The sequence below is a fragment of the Artibeus jamaicensis genome, unplaced genomic scaffold (assembly GCF_021234435.1).
Source record: "Artibeus jamaicensis isolate MK-2021 breed Jamaican fruit bat unplaced genomic scaffold, CSHL_Jam_final contig_793, whole genome shotgun sequence".
In the NCBI taxonomy this organism is placed as follows: Eukaryota; Metazoa; Chordata; class Mammalia; order Chiroptera; family Phyllostomidae; genus Artibeus; species Artibeus jamaicensis.
The window spans coordinates 2,476,705-2,492,902 of NW_026521975.1; the positions used below are offsets into that span (position 1 = coordinate 2,476,705).

At 42.5% G+C, this 16,198-nt stretch overlaps 1 pseudogene; it reads right to left on the minus strand.

Moving 5' to 3' along the window:
• Positions 1 to 8,132: 8,132 nt before the first annotated feature.
• Positions 8,133 to 8,897, minus strand: LOC119037389 (NADH dehydrogenase [ubiquinone] 1 alpha subcomplex subunit 8-like; annotated as a pseudogene).
• Between the last annotated feature and the right edge of the window lie 7,301 nt (positions 8,898 to 16,198).

The following is a 16,198-nucleotide window of genomic DNA, read 5'->3' on the forward strand; positions in this document are numbered from 1 at the left end:
ACTCACCCAATCACGCTGCCTCGGAGGGCCCCTGTCATGCCATAGAGGAAAGGGGAGGCACCCCCTTCCTGGACTAGCTGAAGGGAGGTGACAGGAGGTTGAGAGCTCTAGCTGATGCCTTCTCTCCCTGAAGTGTTTCTCAGAAGTGACACTTCACTCCTGGCCAACAGGAGCCAATGGAACAAAGTCCTGGGTCCCTGCAACTGCCTCCCCAGTCAGGGTCCTGTTCCCAGTTTTTTTCCCCTGCCTCCCTGGGGGGAGAGAAGGCTCAGGGTCTGATCCATAGCCACTGGGGACCCTGTTCTGGTAGGGATCCTTGAGCCACCAACATCTAACTACCCAGGCCACTTGTGAAAAATGCACACTGCTATTCCTCTCCATCACCTGCTTAGCCAAGAAGCCTGCCTAGATGTCAGATGCAAAGAAAAAGACCATCAGCCGGGCATATCAAAAACACTGAGATGAGAAGTGATTGGCTCATGAGGACAAGACTTCAGGCTGATTGCGCTCTGAGCACCTGAGACAAAACAGTTCCAGAGCATAGATTATTATTAAATTATTAAAGTAAGTGTGGAAAATAGCAAGAATATAAAGATATCTTTGACCGAGCCCCTGTCACAGGAGGGCAGTGGTGCAGTAGAGAAGGTATGAGCATTGGTGTCAGGTGGACCAGGCCCTTTTCTAGTTGTTTTGGGGGGACAAGGGACTTGGCAGTGATGGTCGAGGTAGGACCGTGATGGTAGTTCTCACCATTCACAAACTACTACGGGCCAAGCACTATTAGGTGCTTTATAGCTGTGAGCTCCCAACAGCCCTGTGAGGTAGTTACTATCATTACTTCTATTTTATTTTAATTTTTTTATCCTCACCCACGGACATTTTTTTCATTGCTTTTAGCGAGAGAGGAAGGGAGAGAGGGGATTAGTACGAGGGGGAACAGGGGAGGAAAAAAACATCGATGTGAGAGAGAAACATCGATCTGTTGCCTTCATTTGTGCTCTCACTGGAGACTGAACTCACAGCCCAGACATGAGCCATGACCAAGAATTGAAACTGCAACCTTTTGGTTTGCAGGACAATGCCCAACCAATTAAGCCACACTGGCCAGGGCACTTCTGTTTTATACCTGTAGATGAAGAATCTGAGATGCTTAAGTTAAATAACATAAGATCTCTCAGTGTTCATTTCTTAACTGCACAATGGGAATTTTTTAAAAATATCGTCCCGCAGAGTTGGAGAAATAATGACTAGTTCACATCAAGTTCATGGTATACAAAGGTATTTAACAACTGCAAATTTTCTTCTATAAGAATGGGCCCCAATGAAATAATAAAAAGGAACAAGAGATCTTATCATAGGGATGTAACTTGGAAGTCATCCTTGTGTCCAGCGACAGGAAAAGACTTAGCAGATTAGGACAGAATAGTGTACAGCCACTAAAATATTGATGGAAAATGTAAAAGTAGAATGTTTATAAATATTGTTAGATTAATAAAAACACAAAATAGTATATAATTAAAACTTGATAGATGTAGGTTATTTAATGCTATCACATATTGCCTTCCAATTTAAAATAACAACAAAACCAAAGCAGTGTCAGACGCCACAAGTAACAGCTGTTGTCAACATGACAAGAATAACAACGAAGTTGTCGGATGTGCAGAGGTCACCAACCCCTTTAACAACACCAGCATATGCAGTGAGTGGCCCTATCAATAATATTATTTTGTTTTTATGTTGAGAATGTAACACATCTTTGGGACACATCCTGGAAAAGAAAAGTTTGACTTCAGTAGATACACTACATGCCAATCAATCTGTTGCACTCTTTAAGTCCAATAAAGTTTCTTGATCCAGTGATTAGAAGGTGAACTTACTAGTGAGGTGGAAAGCTTCCCTTAAAAGGTCTTTTCTCTTGTTCAGCTGGCAGCATGCAGATTTAGTCACATACAGATTTTTCTCTGACTAGGAAAGATTGGTCCTGTAGCACTTAACGTCTAAGAAGATTATTTCATAAAATATTGATCTTTTGCACATAATGCAGATAGTTCTTGCATAGAAAATGTAAATGTAAGCAAATGTTCTTTCATTATCTCAGTTCATGAACAAGAAAAGTAACAAATCCTACTGGGAGGTGGGCTTTCTCAATGTTGTGGTTCCAAGAACAGATGTGCAAAATAAAAGTAAAAATAAAAATAACAGACTAACTTGAATTGCGCAGCCTTTTACTATAAGTTGGGATGGCAAAGCTATATATAGACTTTGGTGCAAGTTGTCGATTTTTTTGGCCTCTGTACCTTTTAAGCTATACCCGCACCTTTTCCTACAATCAGACTCCTCTTAGTGAACCATCACAGGTCAACTCGTTCACCAGCTAGTGCTGTCTCCTGAACGCCGGCAGCAGCACCACAACAACATCCAAAGGGAAATGCCAGGTCTATGCTCTGCACCAGCCTCCCGCCCTCACCATTTCACCTGCAATCCGGTGCTTCTCGATCCCACTCCGTAGCGGTCAGCTGCACTGGATACAGAATAGCCGGTTACAGTGGAGGAGCCGTGGTCCCAGAATCTAGAGGCACCCAAGCAAGTTAGTCATTCTGTGGTTGCTTCCTTGCCTGTGAAAAAGGAACAGCTATAAATGTTGTCAGGATCAGATGAGAAAATTCAAGTGAACGTGCTTTAAAAATAAGTGTCACAATGGTCTATCAGTTCACACCCACTAGGTTCAGTCTCTGGTCAGGACACATATAGTTGCAGGTTCGACCCCCAGGTGGGGCGCATATGGGAAGTAACTGACCCATGTTTCTCTCTCACATTGATGTTCCTCCCCCGACAACTCTCTCTCCCCCAGCTTAAAATCAATAAACATATCCTTAGGTAAAGATTTAAAAATAATGTCAACTGGATTTTTCAGTCTTAAAAAGACTGTATGTAATTAAGAAAGTATTATCTCATAGTTTAATTGGCAGCATTTTTTCTTGGTGCGTCTTAGAATCAGAAGTCTTATGTTTGATAATATTTGGTACTTACGAAAGGTAGTTCATGAGTGTGACAACTAAGTTCACGTGACATCTCTAGCTGTTTCATTGACAAATATTATAGTATAATTCTTGCTTCTCAAACATTGAAATGAATTTATACTTGTTTTAGGAGTCGCATGGGATTTTTGTTCTCCGTCAGAGTTGTGTGCTATTTTTTCACCCCTCGCTCTCTTCCCAGCACTGTGCTAAGGGCTTTTTGTTCATTGTCTTGTTGGCGCCTAAAAACGATAATATGTAGAAGGTCCTATTTCCTATTTTATAGAGAAGGGAACTTAGGTTAAGAAATATTAAAGAACACTCCCAGCGTTCTTCGGCGACTGAATGACACAGCCAAGACTTAAATCCATCTGACTCCAGAAATCCTGCTTTTGACAGCTCTCCAGAGTACCTTTAAAACTGATTGTAAATTGGGTCTTAAAATCACAGACAATTCAACAAACCAGAAGGAGATGGGAAAAGGAAGATGGATGTAGTTACACAGTAGTTGCAGACTTCTGGGCATTTCCAAGTTTCACTAAAGTCAACTTGGTTGACTCTGCGTTTTCAAGTTACAGAAGGAGGTTGGAGTGCAGATGAGTGAGAATCTATAGTTACACGTTCCAGCTTTCTCCTTCTGTGAGTTCACTGATCAACCGTAAAACTAATTAAGTTTCTGTCTTCCACTTTTATTCTCCAAGCATTCTGGCTTTGTTTTAATGTGCATAAATACCTGTGGAGAGAGCCACAGGTATCTGTCTGAGATGCAGAGCCAGCACAAGGGTATTATTCCATAACAAAATTCCAAAACACAGAACTGTGAAGGTAAAAAGGATCTCAGAGACTGATGCACATTGAAACCACCTAGGAAACTTTTCCAAGAACTCGGTCACCATGGTTCCCAAAACAGGCTTCGTGGGTCAGCGGCACCAGCATCAGCTGGGAACGTGTTGGAAGGCAGATTGTCAGGCCTCAGCCCAGGCCTCTGGATGAGAGACTGTGGGGTGGGGTCCTGCCATCTGTGTTTTATTTACAAAGCCTGCTTACGTTCGAGAAGCACTGAACTAAAGCAATAATTTGGATGGGGTCCTGAGGCTATTCCTCTTTCTCGGAAGTACATTGCAGCTGTATTTCAAATTCAGTTAAAAAATATTTACTTTCAAATTTTATACATGAAATTTCTTTGAGCATTGTATTTAAAAGCACAAGAATTCTAACCTCCTACTTTTGATCCTATTCTCCTAGTTTTCTCCTTAGTAATTAAAATTGACTAAAAATATCATTTCTTAAAAAGTCTAACAGTCTGAAATGTTTTCTGCATGGAATTGGAAGGTAGTAGATGACAGAAACCACATTGTTTCACCTAATTTGGAAACATCCACATTAATAGTGAACAAATAGATATGTGATATCACTAAAACTATTCTAGAAACTTCCTTGGGATATTCATTTTTCTATATAGGTATTTTTATTAAGATAGTTGTTAAAAGTCACTTTTTAAACTAATTGACTCCTGAAAAAAAATAGTAAAAACTTGCTATAGCCAAAAGGAGAAGAAGGAACAGTTTTCTGGCCCTGCATAACTTTAACTGATTCAATTTATGAAATGTTTCTTTCTCTACTACTGTTCTGATTTGGTTCTTGTTTTGGGGAACTGTGGAATTTGTTCAGGACAGCATCTCCCACATGGCATTCCTGTAGGACATCAGCTTGTTTCCCAAAGCAAATGTTCTGGGGTAAATACATCTGGGAAATACTGGGTTAAAAAAAATTAAATCAATAGATTCACTTCATGACTTGTTTGAGTTTTTAGTAGGTAATATGAATTGTGACTCTCCGGGGGGTTATGTCAGATACAGCATTCACCATATTTTTCTAATAAAAAATTTTGGAAACAAACCAATAAAGCACTGTGTCTAAGGACCTTTGGCACTGACATGGAAATATTGCTATACAGAATCCTTTCCTCTGGTGGTGATTTGTGCAAAGAAATTTTGCCTGTCAATTTGTTGGATGATTATCTTAGTTTGTAAAATATCCTATGAATTGATTTTTGGTGCCCCAAAACTAAAATATAGTTCCCGAATATAGGAGATATATGTGTAGGTACATCTCTGCTTTAAGTAATTTCTTTTATGTCATACAAAAACATTATTTACAGAGTATAATGTATTTTAAGCAATTTAATATATATATATAATATAAGCATGACGATTAGTGTTTATATTAAAATCTTTGTTAAAATTTTTTGTTTTTATTTTGATAGAAGAGAAGGCCAGTTGACATTTTGACCTTATTGGTGGTGAAGTTAGTTCAATTATTAATGTTTTCTCAATGAGTATTCATTGAGTATAATGTTAAAGAATGTTTTACTCAATACTTAAGGCATTAAAAACTATTAGTTTTTCATTACTGCATAACAAAAATGATCACAGAGGCTTCAAACATCACCCATGTTATCAGCTCACAGTGTTGCAGGTTCAAAGTCTAGCTAGACATAGCCAGGCCTCTGCCCAGGGTGTCATGAAGCCAAAACCCAGATGTTGGCCAAATGGAATTCCTGTCTGGAGGCATTCATGTTATCAGCAGAACCCAGTGCCTTGCAGTCGTGTAACTGAGTTTCCCCTTTTCTTGCCTGTTGTCAGTAGGGTGTTGCTCTCTGGTCCTATATGCTGCTTTCAGGTCCTTTCTACGTGGCCCCCTCTGCCTTCGGGACAACAAGGGCATGTCCAGTCTCTTGTTTGCTTTGAATCTCTGACTTTTTCTTCCGCCTCTAGCCAGAGAAAACTCCACTATTAATGATTCATTGTGACTAGGTCAGGCCCGCCTGGGTAATCTCCCTTTCTTGAAGTCCACCGTGTCATGCAACATAATCACAGGAGTAATGAATGTCACATTCACACATTCCACCCACATTCTGAGGGGGAGGAGATGCTACAAGGACAAAGGGCATGTGGGATCATCTTAGAATTCTGCCTGCCACAAAGTGCTAGGACCTATCCCAATTCTCCAAAGTTTAAAAATTGGGAGACGCCCTGACTGATGTGACTGTCTTGGCTGAGCATCAGTCTGCAAAGTGAAAGTTTACCAGTTCAATTCCTGGCCAGGGTGAATGCCTGGATGGCAGGCGTGGTCCCCAGTTGGGTCGTGTGCAGGGGGCAACTCACTGACGTTTCTTTTACACATCAGTTTCTCTCCCTCTCTCCCTTCCTCCTCCTATCTCTAAAAATGAATAAATAAAACCTTTTTTAATTACTAGATAGACAAATATAAACAGAATATAAATTCTAAAATGAATACTACATGAAGTGCTTCAGTAGTTTATAGGGTGACATCAGTGGGATCAGCTAGTTAGAAAAAATTACATAGAGTTTTCTGAAAAATTATATTAGGTCCAGAGGGATAATAATAGAATGGTTGGCATTTATTGAGTTATAAGCCCCCAGCGTTGTCCTGTTTATGTATATTATTTTATTTGGTATTTACAAAAATCCTACTACAATTATTCCCATTTTGCAACTGAGGGGACAGAAGTTTGGAGAGGTGAAATCTGGCAAGTGGCAGAACCAAAAGTGACGTCAAGGCAATGGTTCCTTCTTACTATTGAATGTAACAAACCTTTGTTAGGTCATTACCCTGAGCCAGGCACTTTGCTCAGCACTGTTAATACAAAAGTAAGATCCAATTTCTGCCTCTGGGAAGTCACAATAAGAGAGGGTGTCCAAAAACAAACCACTGCCCTGGAGTGTGTAGAGTTTGGTGACAGTAAAATGGCCTCACAAAAGATGATTAAATCCACTTCAGGGGATCACCAAGGGCTTCTAGAAGGAGGTGACACTTGAGCTAGATTTGAAGAATGACTAATTCTCCAGGAGAATGTGGAGGGTTGGGATGGACAAGGAGAAATTCCAGAAATGGACAAAGGCAAGGAAGAACGAAGCCATGTGACCTAGTCAGGATAACTCTAGTTTACTGGGGAGAGATACGAGATGAGGCTGCAAAAGAAGCCATGCATCCAATGACTGGTGACCTTGCACAACGTAATGGCCTGATTGGATTTATCCCATAGGTAGGGAATCCATTAAGCTGTTTTATGCAGAATAGCATAGACAGAGTTGTACCCCCAAAAGGTCATTTTAATATTAATGTGGAGGATGCATTTGAGAATAGGAGTAGAGCAGGGAGACCAGTTAGAAGACTATCATCACGTCTAGATGAGCCATATTGAGGGCCTGTGGGGAGAAGCAAAGCAGACAAATGTGAGGGGACCATGGAGAGATGAGGTCTGGTGACCTGTTAGATTGAGGGCATGAAGAAGAAAGAGGAGTTAGGATCACTCCTGGGTGTGGTTTAGCTTATTGTTCAGTATTGCTCAAATGGAGTTTGGGTTATCGGTATGACCCCCAAGTGGAGACAGCGGAAGCCACATGCAAATGTTTCAGTATTATGATGGACACGTGCCTAGCATGCGAGAACATTCGTGTGGGGTTACTCCCCAGAGCAGATGACTCTTAGGAAGATAGGAAGAAAACCAGGAGGGACAGTGGAAGAGGTTTTCTAGAACAAGTGAAAATTGCCTAGAGAGCCCCAAAGGATGGGGGTAGCTGGGGGGAAAATGGAATCCAGATGAAGAGATTGTTACCATCTGACTTTACGGTGGTGCACTCCGCACGGGGTGATACAGGGACTGTGCCTGAGAGGTGCGCACACTGTCCACTGTGCAGTCACTTTAGCATGGTCCTGAAAGCTCTTCCTCAGACTTAGGAATTTGATTTATTTTGTTTGTTAATTATTATTATTGTTGAAGTGGAAGTGGCTTCATTTCTCAGCAGTGGCCTCTCCTTAACCAAGCTCACCAAGACTGAGTCACACATGTAGACAATGCATTGATTTGCAGGAGAAACTACTGGCAGCCAGCCTCGCTGACCAGGGCCCATTCCAGGGAAACTGAGCTGCTGGGAGACTGCTCTGGTATCATGACCTAGTGAAGAAGATTGCCAGATGACTACCGTGTTCTCCTGTATCAGAGCCTGACCAGCACTTTCATGGTCAACAGACATGGATAGACATTTTGGGTGACTTAACAGATGGCTGCTGTCCATTCCTTCTTGCTCCTTAGGTTCCCTTTTGGTCACACTTTTTCTCTGAATCAGCTTCCTTGTTTGCTTCTTCTTGCCAAATTACAATCACTTTTTTTCCTTTAAATTTTTTAATGGCCAGGAAGTGGCATAGAATAATGGCCAAGTCACATAAATTAACTCTTTTGTAATGCTCATAAACCACATGTGAGTTTTTGTCTGCTGTTGTCTGGGCACATGACTGAGCATGGGGCATGGACCCATCTTTACGTGGAGTAGGAAAAAAGGTGGCCGCATGTATGGTAGGCTGCAAATCTCCTTCCACGTCCAAGTTGGGCTCTGGTCTCGATCTTGAGTGACAGGGATTATCTGGTAAAGGTCATGTGTTTTCACTTTGGTGACCCTGGGTAGCTCTCCCAGGTCAGGTCACACCCAGTCCAGCACACACTTGTGTAAAACTTTGCCTGCTATTTGTCACAGCAACAAAACAGTTGCAGGCTGTGATAATCGACGCAGGTTTAGAACTCTATAAAGTAGAATACTTCACAGTGACATTTTATCTGTGCACTTGTTGACAAGCTTGTCTTTCCCTAAACTCTGCTGCAGGTCCTTCTCTTCCCAGCAGCACAGCATGAGCACCTTCTGGGTTTATTGCACTGAGCTTCATAGTGATGTACCACAGCTTTAAGCACAGCAGGACTGACTTTCACCTCCTGCACTTTCAGATCCTCTGAGGTGGGTAGCTCCACTGTCCCAGGAAGAAAGGCAGTGGCCCAACCAGGACGAGGCACCCACAGCCACATCATCCCTCTCTCCTACCATCACTTTTCAATCCCTCTTCTTTGATATTGCTCCCAGGTTTTGGTTGGAGCTTTGGGTCACCCCCAGCTCCCCAGTCACTCATCTTTAGAGCCCACCTTTTCTTGATTTAGGCATGCCAGTTACATCCATGTGCAGACCTTTAATCACGTAAATTGTAGATGACAACTTTCCAGGTTTTAAGGGGCAACCCACAGTCATCCCCTGTGAAGAAGAATCAGAGAAGGTTAGACAGGATATGCTAGATTAAAAAAGTTCTTGCAAAAAACCCTAATCAAGTAGCTCAATTGGATAGAGCATCATCCCCACATGCCAAGGCTGTGAGTTCGATCCCCAGTTAGGGTACATACAAGACTCAACCAATGGCCCCTGCCAGTGGCTCCGTTGACTGGAGCATTGTCCCATACAGCAATAGGTTTGTGCATTAGCTTCTCGGTCAGGGCGTGTATGGGAGTCAACCGATCCATACTTCTCTCTCACATTGATGTTTCTCGCTGTCTCTTTCTCCCTCACTCTCTAAGAAATCAAAATCAATTAACATAGCCTTGGATGAGAATTTAAAAAATAATAAAATGTATATATAAAAATCTATATAAAAAAGATGTAACCAATGAATTCATAAATAAGTAGAACAACAAATAAATGTTTCTCTTTCTTCCCCTTCCTTTCTCTCTCTCTCTAAAATCAATTTTAAAATGTTGTTAATAAAACTAAATAAAAGTTATTGCAGGTGTAACATCTGGCTGAGGATGAGAATTCTAGGGATGGTCCTTGTTCTTGTGAATCCTAGGGAGATCCTGGAGTGTGGATTTGGGGCAGCAGGACAGCTCAATGAAATCCTGTTTGGGGGGCACTTTCTGGGACTGAGGGTAAACTACATTAGAGTAAGGATTGACTAGCAGGCAAGAGTCCAGTGAGGAAACTGAGGCAGGGGAGGTAGGTGGACTATGCAAAGCCAGGACTTAAATGGTGACAAAGTGCAGAAAGGAACTACCATGTTGAACACCTGTTTCAAAGAGAGAAGCCACAAGACCTGGTGACTGATGGGCTATAGCAGATTAAGATGAACTCATTGACACACACACACTCTTTTTCTTTCGTTTTATGGTTCTCATTGTGCTTTAGGTATTTTAATTAATATTAATCATTGTTTTGGGTATATGTCTGTAAGCACTATACATGTGTAAAACTTGACAATTTCAGTCTGTCAGAGTCTGGGACTCCTTACTCTGGTCTACTTAGGTTTAACAGAATGAGCAGCTTTTTAGAAATTCTAACCTGTAGTCTAATCCAGATGATTTTCCTTTGTCAGATCTCTTAGGAAGAAATGTCCTGATATAAGCAGAATAAGGAATAGAATTCTGAGAGAAACTGAGGCTGAAGAGGAGGAGAACTGACCTCTCGAGCAGTAAGTAAGCATTTATTAAGCACTATATCCCTAGGGTTGTACGGAGTGCTGTGAAGGCTCTGAAACCTGAATTCCTTCTCAGGAGCTGGATTCTCCTGTAAGAAACAAGCAGCAGCAAGCAGCATAAGGGTCTATATGAGTTATATAGGCTTGTCCCTGGCAATGGGTGGTATTTGCATAAAAACTAAGCAATGGGCCCCGGGAAGCCATCTCAGGAAAAAAAACGAAGGTCAGGAAGACAAAAATCTCCTGGTGTGAAGGCCATAATAAAGGCAAATAGGCAAACTGGGACCAATATGTTTAGTCACAGAGTCCAGAGGGATTCATCTTTTCTTATTCCTCAGAGGTTTATTCTCTGCAACACACTTTTATGTGTATAAATCTCATTTCAGCCTTGACACAACTCAGCAAAGGAGGCATGAAGGATTTGAACGGGGGGAAGGATTTGAAAGAGATTTATGATGTCGAAACAGCAGGACTTTATGACCAATTAATCTTCCGGGAAAGGGTGGGTGAGGCGTCGAGGACGACCCTCCTCCATTCACTCACTCACTTGCTTCTTAAATCGCCTGTGCAGCAAACACTTCCTGAGGTCCAGTATGCACTGTGTCGGTACCCTGGTGCTACCGAGTAGCTCCTAGTGCCGCTGCCATAGGAAACAGTGGAGGAAGAACACCTGGTGCTGACCGTCCTTCAGATCCCCACTTGCCTGTGGGACACCCAGGTGAAATCAGCCAGTAGGAAATTTTACAGAAATGTTTGGCTTTTTTAGGGCAGAGATCTGGGGTCTGAAATAGATTTGGAAGACTGCGGGTGGATTAGATGACCTGGGAGATGTTGGTTAAGATATTTAATAATCCTGAGCTTCAGTTTCTTTCTGTGGGCAATGGCAGTAATGTCTACATCACAGCATTATCTTAGATCAACTAAATGTGAACAGGCCTGAAAAATAGCAGAGCATCATATAAACTGAAAATATTATTACTGGTATTTCATTGCTGTAGTATCAGCATCTTCTCTGACTAAACAGCTTAAAATATTCCCCAAAAACCAAAATTTTGTACTAATATTCTTCCATAATTTCATCATTCACCCTTCCCCAGGCAGAGGTCAAGAGTTAAATAGAAATAGGTGTTGATATCCAGATTTTGAGTAGAGATTGAGGAGACTAGACTAATTCATAAACATATCTTAGGTGTGAAAGGTACATGTGACGGGAGCTGAGGCAGGACTGCTGTGCTGTTGTGCAACCTTGACATCTAAAAGTATTAATAGGAAACAAATTTTCAGATAGTCTGAACACTGGAAAGTGACGAGGGGAAAATTTAGAAAAATTTGAGAGAAAAAGTCAAGCTATGATCAGGAAACCCCGATTGTCAAAATGAAAGGTAGGGGGAAGCCAGGATACCTTTAGAAAAACATCCAAAGCAAAGTTGCTGAATGCCAAATTTAGGAGATCTGTTTTGATTGAGTAAAAGCATGAAATATGTGACAAAGAGGGCTTTTTTATGATCTGCTTTTTTTTTGTTGTTGTTTTGGCTTCATAAAGTTAGATTTTAAAAACAAGTTTCTTAGATTCATTCTTAGTTTTGGGGTGATGTTCCTATAACAAACTCCATGGATTAGAGCTTGGCCAGAAAGATTAAGGAACACATTTCTGCTGTTTTCAACTTTCAGTACATTGTGATATGGAGGCAATGGCTTAGTACCTGCCCAGGCAACCCGTTGCATTTTTTAGCTTTTAGTAATTGATGACTGGATGCATAGGTGCATCTACTGTGCAAGTAGCCACCATGACTCAGAAGTAAAATGGGAGGCTGATGGGTCACCTGGTTCTAGAAATTTGCTTACCATGTTCCAGTAAATCACCTCAGGTTCAGGTCAGTCAAATAATAGTACATCCTTAGCACCACGCGTGCATGGTTCTGGGGATGCATCTCCTCAGCCCAAGTGCCTGCTTCCCCTCCCCACCCCCCAGAGCCCTTCACAGCTGAGGACAATGTGCCCTTCAGTCCAGGAGTCAGAAAGAGAGTTGGCAGCAGATCTTGAATGCTCCCACCCCAAAAGCTGCCCCATTTTCCTTTCTGCCCTCCTAGACTTGGAATCCCTCACCATTCAAAGATCCCCCCTCCTGCCAGCACTCCATGCATTTCCACGTGGAAGGGAGTGGGGAAGGGCAAATGCCCCAGGATGCAGCTTTGCCCCACTCCTTATCTTTCCCTGATTGCCATGGCTTTCCTCTCTCCCTTTCAGCCAGTTTGTATGTCAGTGGAGACTGTTTCCTTGTCTGCTCCAATCTGTCTCCTCCTGTCCTCAGATTACTTCCTGGAGAGGATGGGACTGAGTGAAGAAAGAGGCAAGCTTGACACTGAAATGATGGTACTTACTGTGGTGATCACAGGTGCAGAGATGGCTGCACACTAACCTGGTCAGCAGGAGTGTCGACCAGAACAATATTGGCCTGTATTGAAAACCGTTGACATTGGATGGTGGAGACACAGGTTTTTTTTTACACACTTTTCTCTGCTTGTGCATGTTTGTGACTTTTCATAATAAAAAGATGAAAAGTAAAACAATTAGAATTTGGAAATACCATGAATTTTTAATAATCCTTCTTTTTGGGGGGCAGGTGACGTGAATAAACACATGCTATTTACCGATGTAAAAAAAAATGCGGGAATTATTCTGTGAGAACGTTGCTGGTTTGGATCTCTCCTTCTCTCCCACTGCCAACTCCAGTCTTGGACAGAGTTATCTGGTACTTTTCCTCCCTGGTTTTAATCAGAATTGCCCTACACTTCCTTCCTGCTGAAGGGGCACCTTTCTTCCTCTCTGTTACAAATTGGAAAAGGTAACCCTTTTATAAGGCAGTTGCCATTCAAACGTAACTGAACCTTCCCTTGGCCTAAGGTCTCCCCAGCTGATTTTGCTGTGACAGGGAGTTGCTGCTTATCATTCTTGTCCTTAAATTCTCCCTTTGGTCATCTCCAAATTAAATAATCCTTTTTTTGTCCAACCTTTTCACAGGCCTCTGATGTTTGACAAAGAATTGTCTAGACCTTCTCTAGTACTGAAAAGATACTTATCAATATTAAGCATGCAAAAACAACTTTCAGATATAAAAGATTATTTTCAGTTGAGACCACATTGTGATTGAGAAAGTTGAAGACAAGTAATTTTATGAATCAAAAGATAAGAAACCACCAGCAAGAACTGCAGATGTTTGGGGAAGAGTTGTTCACACCCAACTTTTAAACATCCCCCAGTTCCTGGGCTCAGCACCTAGTAGGTTCCCCAAAGAAGGCCCAGCAGCATCGGTTCCCTTGCAGAACGGTGGCAACCCTGACCGAAGACAGCTAATCAAACCCTTAGGCTGGCCACAGAAATGTTCCTTTTCTAACAGAACAGGCCCGTTCTTCCTAGAAGGTATAGGACAGCCTGTGGTAATGACTGCATTGAGAGAGTAAGTGAGTGCTCTCTGGGGGCCGGCCACTGTGCTAAAACCACCCCCAGCTTCCCTACTTTTCATCCTAAACCACTCCCGATCCTACACCCTACCCACAGCCCATTAACTCAGTTAAGAGTGTGGACTCAGAGGCCAGTTCGCTTAAGGAACAAGGTAGACCCTCTTGCACCTTAGTCCCCATGTCTTTAAAATGAATATGATAACCATAAATTCTTCATGAAATTGTTGTGAGGACTCAAAGAGGTACTATATGTTAAGCTTTAATTAATTAATTAAAACTTTTTTAATTTTCTTTTTTTCTAAAGATTTTATTTATTTATTTTTAGAGAGTTGGGAAGGGAAAGAGAGAGAGGAACATGTGTGGTTGCCGCTTGTGCGCCCCCCACGGGGGACCTGGCCTGCAACCCAGACCTGGGTCCTGACCGGGAATCGAACCAGCAATCCCTTGATTCACAGGCTGCCACTCAATTCACTGAGCCACACCAGCCAGGGTATATGTTACCCATTTAGAACAGCAGGTTGCATATAGTAAAGGTTAAATAACTGTTAGCTATTAATGTTGTTTCAAGAGACACAAATGTCCCAGATTTTGTGTGTTTTTTAATATTTTCTATACTTTTTTTCCAGTTTATTTGAGACTCCTTTAAACCTTTTTGTAAGTTAACAAACTTCTCTTTGTTAAAATCACAGATTATCATATTCAATTCTATCGAGTGGCTATCTTTCAGCAGCCGTTTTCTAAGGAATTCGACAAGGGAGAGGGAAGTGACACCGCATTCTTCTCTGCAGACGTTGACCACAGATCTGTCTGTGCCGACACTGAGAGATCGTCTTCAAGGTCTGGTGCTGACCCAAAATGAAAGTGTGCGTCCATATTTATATATCACCATTTTCTCTATAAGTAAATTTCTAAGTCAATTGCACATGTAATATTATATATATTTATAATTTAATACTCTACTTACCCAGACTATGATGACAGTTGCACAAATCTGCAGTATACTAAAAATCATTGAATTGTCCCCTTTATACAAGTGAATATTATGATATGTATTTTTATATATACATGATATATATATATACATATATATACATACACACACACACACATTCTGTTAAGAGGACAAAGTGGGATTCAGCTACCTACCTCCATACACAACCATTAAACAGAGATTGGTGGAGAAAGAAAAAGGGTTTTATTAGCATGGTGCCCAATTTAGGGGATGGGGGCTCCCTTGCTCCAAGCCGTTCTGAGGGGAAAACACAGAAGTCCCCCCATCCCCCAAAAGACTGAAGTCCAAATCTACGCCCAGAGACCCCCACTCTCCATTCTTATCTGTAGTCCAACGCTGCTGTATGGATGATGGGTCTCCGTGTCTCCAGCTCCATGCATGCTCTCTCCCTCTCTGGCCTGCGCACTTTTGAGGCCAGCGTCTCCATTGCCCCACTGCAGCTTCCCCTCTCTCCCAGGGCCAGGTGCACTGCCAGATCACTAGGCTGTGTGAGGGACTCAGTCTGCTGGGCCCCAGCATCCAGGGCCGCTTGTGCCCTAGGACTGATGAACTATTCTGGCCCACTCACCTGTGCACCACTCTCAGGGCAAGAGAATGGGAGCAGCCCAGGACCTGTGCTGTGTGCTGTGGGGCTGCAGTACTCCACCTGAGCCTGCCACTGGTGAGGTGCACATGCTACATGAACCAGCTCCAGACCGTGCAAGCAGGGCAACAGAAGAGCCATGAGCAGGGCCGGGAATCCTGCGCACAGCACTCGGCTTCTGTGGGCTGGCTCCCAGCCGTGCAAGAAAAGGAATGCAAAAAGGGAAGGGCTTTTGCAAGCCCACCATTTTAAATCTTGCCCCCCAAATCCTACCCACTGTGGGAGGGTCCAAATTCCCAGCAAGTATGGACCAATGTCCACAATGAGCGTCAGCTCGAACTGCATCTCTGTCCCTTCTCCCACCGCCATGATCCAGCAACAGGTAGGAGGGTTTTCTAGCTGCAAAGGGGCACTGAATCTCTGCCTAGGTTTGGGCGTCTCCTTGTTACAAGTGTGTTGTGACCTTTTCAACCCCAAGCAGACTCTGTGCAAGTTGTCTTTGGCTGTGTCACGGGTGCTTCTTGGTTGTTAGAGCAATGCATTCTGGTACCAGGCTAGTTTGTAGACTGTTGTCTGATGGTGTGAAATGCCGGTCACATGGTTTGGGTAGTGATTTCAGTTGGCACTTTCTGATCCGCCCTGATGGGTCTCTCAGGGGAGTGCAGGCTCGCACTGCCTTGGGGTTTCTCCCCACTCCCCCGACATCTGGCCAGACCCCTCTGCTACAATCCAGTATGTGCATTATATCTCAATAAAGCTTTTTAAAAAATACCATTCTATAAGATATTCTATATACATAAACAAACAGTGTCTG